We start from the raw sequence: 7,185 nt of genomic DNA, 5'->3' as shown, positions 1-7,185 counted from the left end.
TATAAATAAATATTTAATATATAAATCTATATATATAAAAAAGTTTATATATAATATATAAATATATAAATATTATATATATATATAAAACACAAATACTCAATTATGCAGGGTTAAGAGAGAGGTCTTCTCAAGCACTCTCACACAAATTTAATCAAACTACAGCTAATTTTAAAAAGTACAAGTTCAGAGGCAATTTATAGTATATATTAAAACATCCGTTTCAACAGGCGAACTTTGTGCATTTGCAAATAACGACATTAACACCAATAAATTGCTTTGGATACAGTATTGTCACTTGCATGCTATATTAATTTACTGCACTAATTAACTTACTGTCTCACACCAAATCAACGTGCCCTCTCCGGGATGAACTCATATTAACATGGACTATATATGACCCACCTTAACTCTTTGATAAGTGTTCTTCAATATACAGACAGTTATTTCTAAGAATTTTCCTGTGATGCCAAAATTTTTATTATACAAACCATCATTCCAATGTGCATGATACTAGTTTGTTTTATTTTTGGCATTTTTAATTCAAGTGCCATCAGTCCTGGATTTGGAACCTTTCTTCATTACTTTTATTTTTACAAATACAGGAAACAAAGACATACTCAACCTGTTTCACAGATTGCAGCGTTATTGTAGAAACAGAGATCTCAAAGAATTGAAGAGTAAGATACACATTAGCCAACACTCATGGTGTTACAGTCTTGCCAATGCACCATAATGTAGCGGTCTTTAATTGTGAGGTATCACTCAGAGTTCTTTGTCTCATGACCAAGAATTAAGGAGTGTGGAATCAAAGGGTAAGGTTGGAGTGAAAATTTAGGAAGTGAAAGAAGAAAGGTCTCTGGCACAGAGAGGGGACCCAGAAGAGGGTTGCCGTTTTTACAGTTGAATGCAAAATGCAAAGGCTTTAAAAAAATAAAAAAAATAAAAAAAAAACCAAAAAAAAACAACAACAACAATAAAGGCTGGATGTCTCATTTGCATAAGGTGTGAATTTCTGGTAACTCTACTTTGTCCTTCTAGTGTACACGAGGGCCCTTAGCTTGAGTTACTCCATAATGCTTTGTTCCCCTTACTGCACATGTGTTAGGGCATGGAATTTTCCATTGCAGACATGTCTGGGCAAGTCACCTGTGTAGCCTTTCTTATCTATGCAGCTGTGGGCATGTCCTAGGAAGCTCCCCTGTGCAAGTTCCCTTATCTGCGCCTGGAGCTTGAGTTTTCAGGCTGTTCTTTTGTTTGAAAGAATTCAACCAAGGACCCACCCAAACTGCCTGCCTGATCAGTTTCTTTCTTTCTTCTCTCTCATTTCCCCCTTCAGGGATGGGGACCCTAACTTCTGTTAGGTATGTGGGGTAATGATACTACCGGAGAAAGGTGTTGTGTGGGGAACAGCAGCTAGGTTTCCTCCTGGGGCTGGTATGGAGGTCCTTGGATAAAAGGCATGTCCATGTGTGGTTTTATTTGCATTACCGTTTGGAGCTTGATAGCCTTTATGTGAGAAGAAACAGTTTGGGTTATTGGAGTACATGTATTAAAATGAAACGAGGGGTGGAGGGTAAAGACAACTCAAGACTGCCAACACACCCAGATAACTGGTGACTATAGTTATGCCTACCAAGATGTGGATGCATGGGGCTTGGTTTTGGTTAACTTCCTTGGTTTTATTTTTCAAACAAAGAAACCTCCAGTTTATGGGCATCCTATTTATTCCCATTACCAGGCAGGATTTGCAGGATTTTTACATTACCCATCCGTTTTTGTTTCTTCTGAGCTGCAGCCAGAGATTGCTGGTTGGTTACAGGAATAAGCAGGGTTAGTCTAAAATGTAGGCAAGAACTTTAAAAAACTAATGAGATTAGAATTTAATGACAAGCATATGATAATTTTTCTCTCTCCAGTCACCATTTTTGTTAAAAACAAATCATGATAGGACTGAGTTGTTTGTAAACTATACTTCAGTTTTTATACTTGGCCTGATTATTTGCATAAAGTGCAGCAAGAATAATTATTTATACATAAGCCTTTTAAATAGGCTTTATGGAACTCTGTTCCACAAAGAATCTCAGATAGAACTTTTTAAAGTCAAGCCCAGCCATGGGTTTGTACCCTCAAGTACCTATGAGTTGGGTGACTTGCTATTTTTTTGAGGTCCCAGGAACAAGGCATTCCTGGGCCTATTAGAAAGTGATATTTACTCACCACAGATTAGCAATCCTGTACAGGGAGTGTGTAGACAAGGTTATCAGTCAAGTTTTGCCAAGGGGCTTTTATTAGCTCTGCATGATAACCTTGATTCTTTAAAGAGTAGTATATCCTTCCAGTCAAAGCCTTGGTAAAACAACCATTTTCTCCAATTGCATCCTGTTGCAAAAGAAAATGGATTCTTATTGCACTGATGCAAACAACTATATTGCCATAAGTCAAGAATACTCACAAAGAGTTTCCAAATTCTGGGGAAGCCAGGCAGAGAGAAACAAATATTCTCCAAATTTTGTTCACAGGAGTATACCTTACTCAATTATTAAAAGCTGTAGCTAGCTTAAAAGAAAAGTTTCCTGGACTCAGAAAAACAAAACAAGGATAAGCAATGTCTTAAGCGAAACATTTAAAACAATTACTTCAGTTTTCTATTAGCTCAGTCTATTTCTTTAACTCTTATTCTGCTCGATATTTCTAACTACTTCAGCTTTTCGTGAGTCCTGTACATTTTTCTTTTATCAGAAACCTGCATTTGAGAGCAGCTGTTAAAGTCCTACAGCTGATCATAAACCATCTTTTGAAGAGAATTAAAACAAGACAACAGTTGTCTGTAAATGACAAATTTTCCAGGGTTGTTACAGTCAAGAATATGATTGGTGAAGACATTTGGTTATTTCTATGGTTTACAATAGCTTAACATAATAAACCTAATGATCATTGACAGCATATGTTTAGACATTAGAACCTTAGACATCCCATATGATTTTGGAACATATATTAATATTATTTACTGAAATAAAACCTGAAGAAGATTACACATCACTTTGGCAATCCCTTCTATGTAAACATGTTAAATTATCCTATTTACCACTTTTCTGGATGCTCCAGAGACCCTCTGTTGCATCCAAAAGCTAGGCATCAGGAGAGACGATTTTGAAACTGAAGTTTAATTTTGGGGAGGCTGTTAAATTTAGAGGTATAAAAACTTGATATTATGAAATACAATTACAGATTACTATATTATTTATTTTCCCAAAATAATGACTCAAAAATTTGAAAAAGCAAAATCCTTTTATTAGCCTTTACTATTACATGAAAATCCTTTTCAAAAGGAAGAAAGGCAAATTTCACCCTTGCATTAGTTTACTGTTAGTGTCAACCCCAATTTTTAATGAAACACTATAGAAAATTCTATCCCATCTTAACCAGTTTGACTGAGGTGATATTCTTACAAACCTTTTATAAACCTTTACAAATTTTGCTAAAGAGCAGAATTGCATCTTAAGAAAATCTTACTATTCTTTTATTTCAATGTTCAATTTATAAAAATCATATAACACCCTTTTGAATTTGGTCAATATGTTCACACACAGAGTTTCCTTTGAAAGATTAATTTTTACAGTCTCTCCACAACTTGCTTGAACATTCAACTGCATTTTATCTAATTTAATACAATCCTTTAACCTTAGGCAACATTGCATTTTGCCATGTTTACTTATAGCATTTTACTAAAAACACATTTTACTGTTTTTACACACCTTGCATGTAAATCGAATTTCAGTAGTCTCAATTACATGTTATAATGGTAACTTTTAGCATTTTTTAACTTTAATGTAAAACCTGGTATGTTGTTTTAATTATATACTAGGTGCAGACAAATCCTGACTCTATCCAGCATAGTTAGGGGCATAGTTAATTTCACACATCCCAGGCCTTACTAAGTTGTAACGTAGGCAGTTTACAATCTTGAAACATCTAGCAAGCCTAGTATCTGACGTACATGATTTAGACCCCCTATTTACATTTTGACAACATTTGCATTTCACCAATTATCTTTAAAACTATTTTTATTTCTTAAATATTAAAGTCATGTGAATTAAAAGGCATTACTGCTTTTATCTTTCCTTTAAAAATATTTGATTTAAGCATTTATTTTTCTTTAAGCCAATTAATTAGAGCTCTTTTTACAGATATCACACACAACACATATATAACTACATAGACCAACAGAAGAAGATCAAGTATTTATAAGATTTTTCATATATCAATCACCTAATTGGATTATCAGCTTCTGGGAAGGGTCCATTAAGAGTAGGGCTTAAAAAGCATGCTATTTCTAGGGCCTAATAAATAGGTATAGCTGGAAGACAAAAATAGATTTTGAGAGAGATCTATCTGCCTCTAATTCCTAGGGTTCCACGAGAAAAACACAGGTTTCTCCCAAAATGGAATCCATGGTGCATTTTCCATTTTTACCAAAGAGCCCCGGGCCATCAGAAATTATCTTAGGACCTTCCATGCATGCACCAAGAGCAGCAAGACAGAGTGGAGAAAAGTAATTCAGTCAACAGAGAAAGAAACCTTTTCCAGAAAAACAAGATCCAAGAAGAGAACAACATAAAGGTCTTTTAAATATACCTATAACTTGGATATTCACTTTTAATTAAGCTGAGTGCTCTTTAAGAAAATCCTTTTAAATCCATTGTTACCCAACTTTAGGCACACCAAACAGTTAATATTTCTGGCTTTTAAAATTTACAAAAGTAACTTCACAAGTGAAACCAACAAGTCTCTATTAGGTTATGACTAAACCTTGAGTGTACAAGGTATTTTTGAAGGGGTGTTAAGCAGCTTTTACAAAATCCAGAAGTTTTAAAGGCAACTTGGAGAAAGAAGGATTTAAGAAAGGAAGTTAAAAGTTGTTCATGGAGGGGGAAGACAATTAGCAAATGATAAAAGTCACATAGCTATTAACTTGAAAATATTCATTCCCTAAGCCAGGATTGAACCCGTGCTTCATTGTAAAATGGCAGAGGCTAAAAAAAGTACTGCCATGTGGTTACAGGTCACACTCAAGTATGTAAAACAAGATGGAGGCCTGCAGCAAAGGTTGTTACTGACAACTTTACCAGGCTATCTTGAAGTGTGGACTTATATGGAGTTCCAGACCTGCATTCCATTCCACGCTATCCCTCTTTCTGCCTTTTTCATGTGTTTCCTCTCCTTTTCCTGGGCCTCCTCCTGGTTCCTATTATAGAAGACTGAAGTGGCTACCATTAGGGGGTTTTCTAAGGTGCCATCTGGTTCTATAGCCTGTTTCTGAAGCTTGCTTCTGGTGTCAGGGGCCACCTGAGTAAGGCTATCTTTCAAGATTAGCTGTCCCTCAATTGAATTAGGAGGTAAGTGTGTTTTACCAAAGCCCTCTCAGGCCTTCTAAAAAGACTGAGACATTTTCATCTAGCTTTTTATCTATCACTGATAGCTTAGAATAGTCAACAGGTTTGGCTCTGGTCCTTTGTAAGCCCTCTGATATACACATCTGAAAGTGTTTTCTTTTCCACTCATCTATGGGATTACTGGGCTTCCAGTTAAGGTTTTCAAGGGACACTGTCTCTCTTCCTACAGGGAATGGGGATTCTGTCTCGTTCTCACCCTCTTTCCCCTTTTTGACTCTCTTTCTTTTTTGACTGGCTATGGGAGACATGCTGTTCATCTCCAGATTTCTCTGCTACCTGTAGGGCTGCCTGTTTCTCAGCATCAGTTAGAATTTTAAGAGGATGTAGAGAAATAGGAACACTTGCTTTCCCAGGCGGCTGCCAAAGATGGCGGAGGTGCAGGTCCTGGTGCTCCATGGTCGAGGCCATCTCCTGGGCCCCCTGGCAGTCATCGTGACTAAATAGGTACTGCTGGGCCGGAAGGTGGTGGTCGTACACTGCGAAGGCATCAACATTTCTGGCAATTTCTACAGAAACAAGTTGAAGTACCTGGTTTTCCTCCGCAAGTGAATGAACACCAACCCTTCCCGAGGCCCTTACCACTTCTGGGCCCCCAGCCGCATCTTCTGGCAGACCGTGTGAGGCATGCTGCCTCACAAGACCAAGCGAGGCCAGGCTGCCCTGGACCGCCTCAAGGTGTTTGATGGCATCCCACCACCCTACAACAAGAAAAAGCGGATGGTGGTTCCTGCTGCCCTCAAGGTCGTGTGTCTGAAGCCTACAAGAAAGTTTGCCTATCTGGGGCGCCTGGCTCACGAGGTTGGCTGGAAGTACCAGGCAGTGACAGCCACCCTGGAGGAGAAGAGGAAAGAGAAAGCCAAGATCCACTACCGGAAGAAGAAGCAGCTCATGAGGCTATGGAAACAGGCCGAGAAGAACGTGGAGAAGAAAATTGACAAATACACACAGGTCCTCAAGACCCACGGACTCCTGGTCTGAGCCCAATAAAGACTGTTAATTCCTCATGTGTGGCCTGCCCTTCCTCCATCGTCGCCCTGGAATGTGAGGGACCCAGGGGCAGCAGTAGTCCAGGTGCCACAGGCGGCCAGGAACATAGGAAGCTGGGAGCAAGGAAAGGGTCTTAGTCACTGCCTCCCGAGGTTGCTTGAACGCACTCAGAGAACTGTGCAGCTGTCATTTATCTATGACCAATAGGAAGAGCAACCAGTTACTGTTAGCAAAAGGGAGCCAGAAGACGGGCTGGAGGGCCCTACCTTGTGAGTGGGGTATCTGTTGGACTTTCCACCTGGTCATATACTCTGCAGCTGTTAGAATGTGCAAGCACTTGGGAACAGCATGAGCTTGCTGTTGTACACAGGGTATTTCTAGAAGCAGAAATAGACTGGGAAGATGTACAACCAAGGGGCCATAGGCATCGCCATGCTCCTCACCTGTATTTTGTAATGAGAAATAAATTGCTTTTAAAGAAAAAAAAGAAAAGAAATAGGAACACTTTTACACCGTTGGTGGGACTGTAAACTAGTTCAACCATTGTGGAAGACAGTGTGGTGAGTCCTCAAGGATCTAGAACTAGAAATACCATTTGACCCAGCCATCCCATTACTGGGCATATACCCAAAGGATTATAAATCATGCTGCTATAAAGACACATGCACACGTATGTTTGTTGCAGCACTATTCACAATAGCAAAGATTTGGAACCAACCCAAATGTCCATCAATGATAGAAT

At 38.6% G+C, this 7,185-nt stretch overlaps 1 pseudogene; it reads left to right on the top strand.

The window, feature by feature from the left end:
• The first annotated feature begins 5,800 nt into the window (after positions 1-5,800).
• LOC702871 (large ribosomal subunit protein uL13 pseudogene) lies at positions 5,801-6,460 on the top strand (annotated as a pseudogene).
• The last annotated feature ends 725 nt before the right edge of the window (positions 6,461-7,185 follow it).

The sequence above is a fragment of the Macaca mulatta genome, chromosome 7 (genome assembly GCF_049350105.2).
Source record: "Macaca mulatta isolate MMU2019108-1 chromosome 7, T2T-MMU8v2.0, whole genome shotgun sequence".
NCBI classification, from domain to species: domain Eukaryota; kingdom Metazoa; phylum Chordata; class Mammalia; order Primates; family Cercopithecidae; genus Macaca; species Macaca mulatta.
This window is presented reverse-complemented; position numbering and strand designations above follow the sequence as displayed.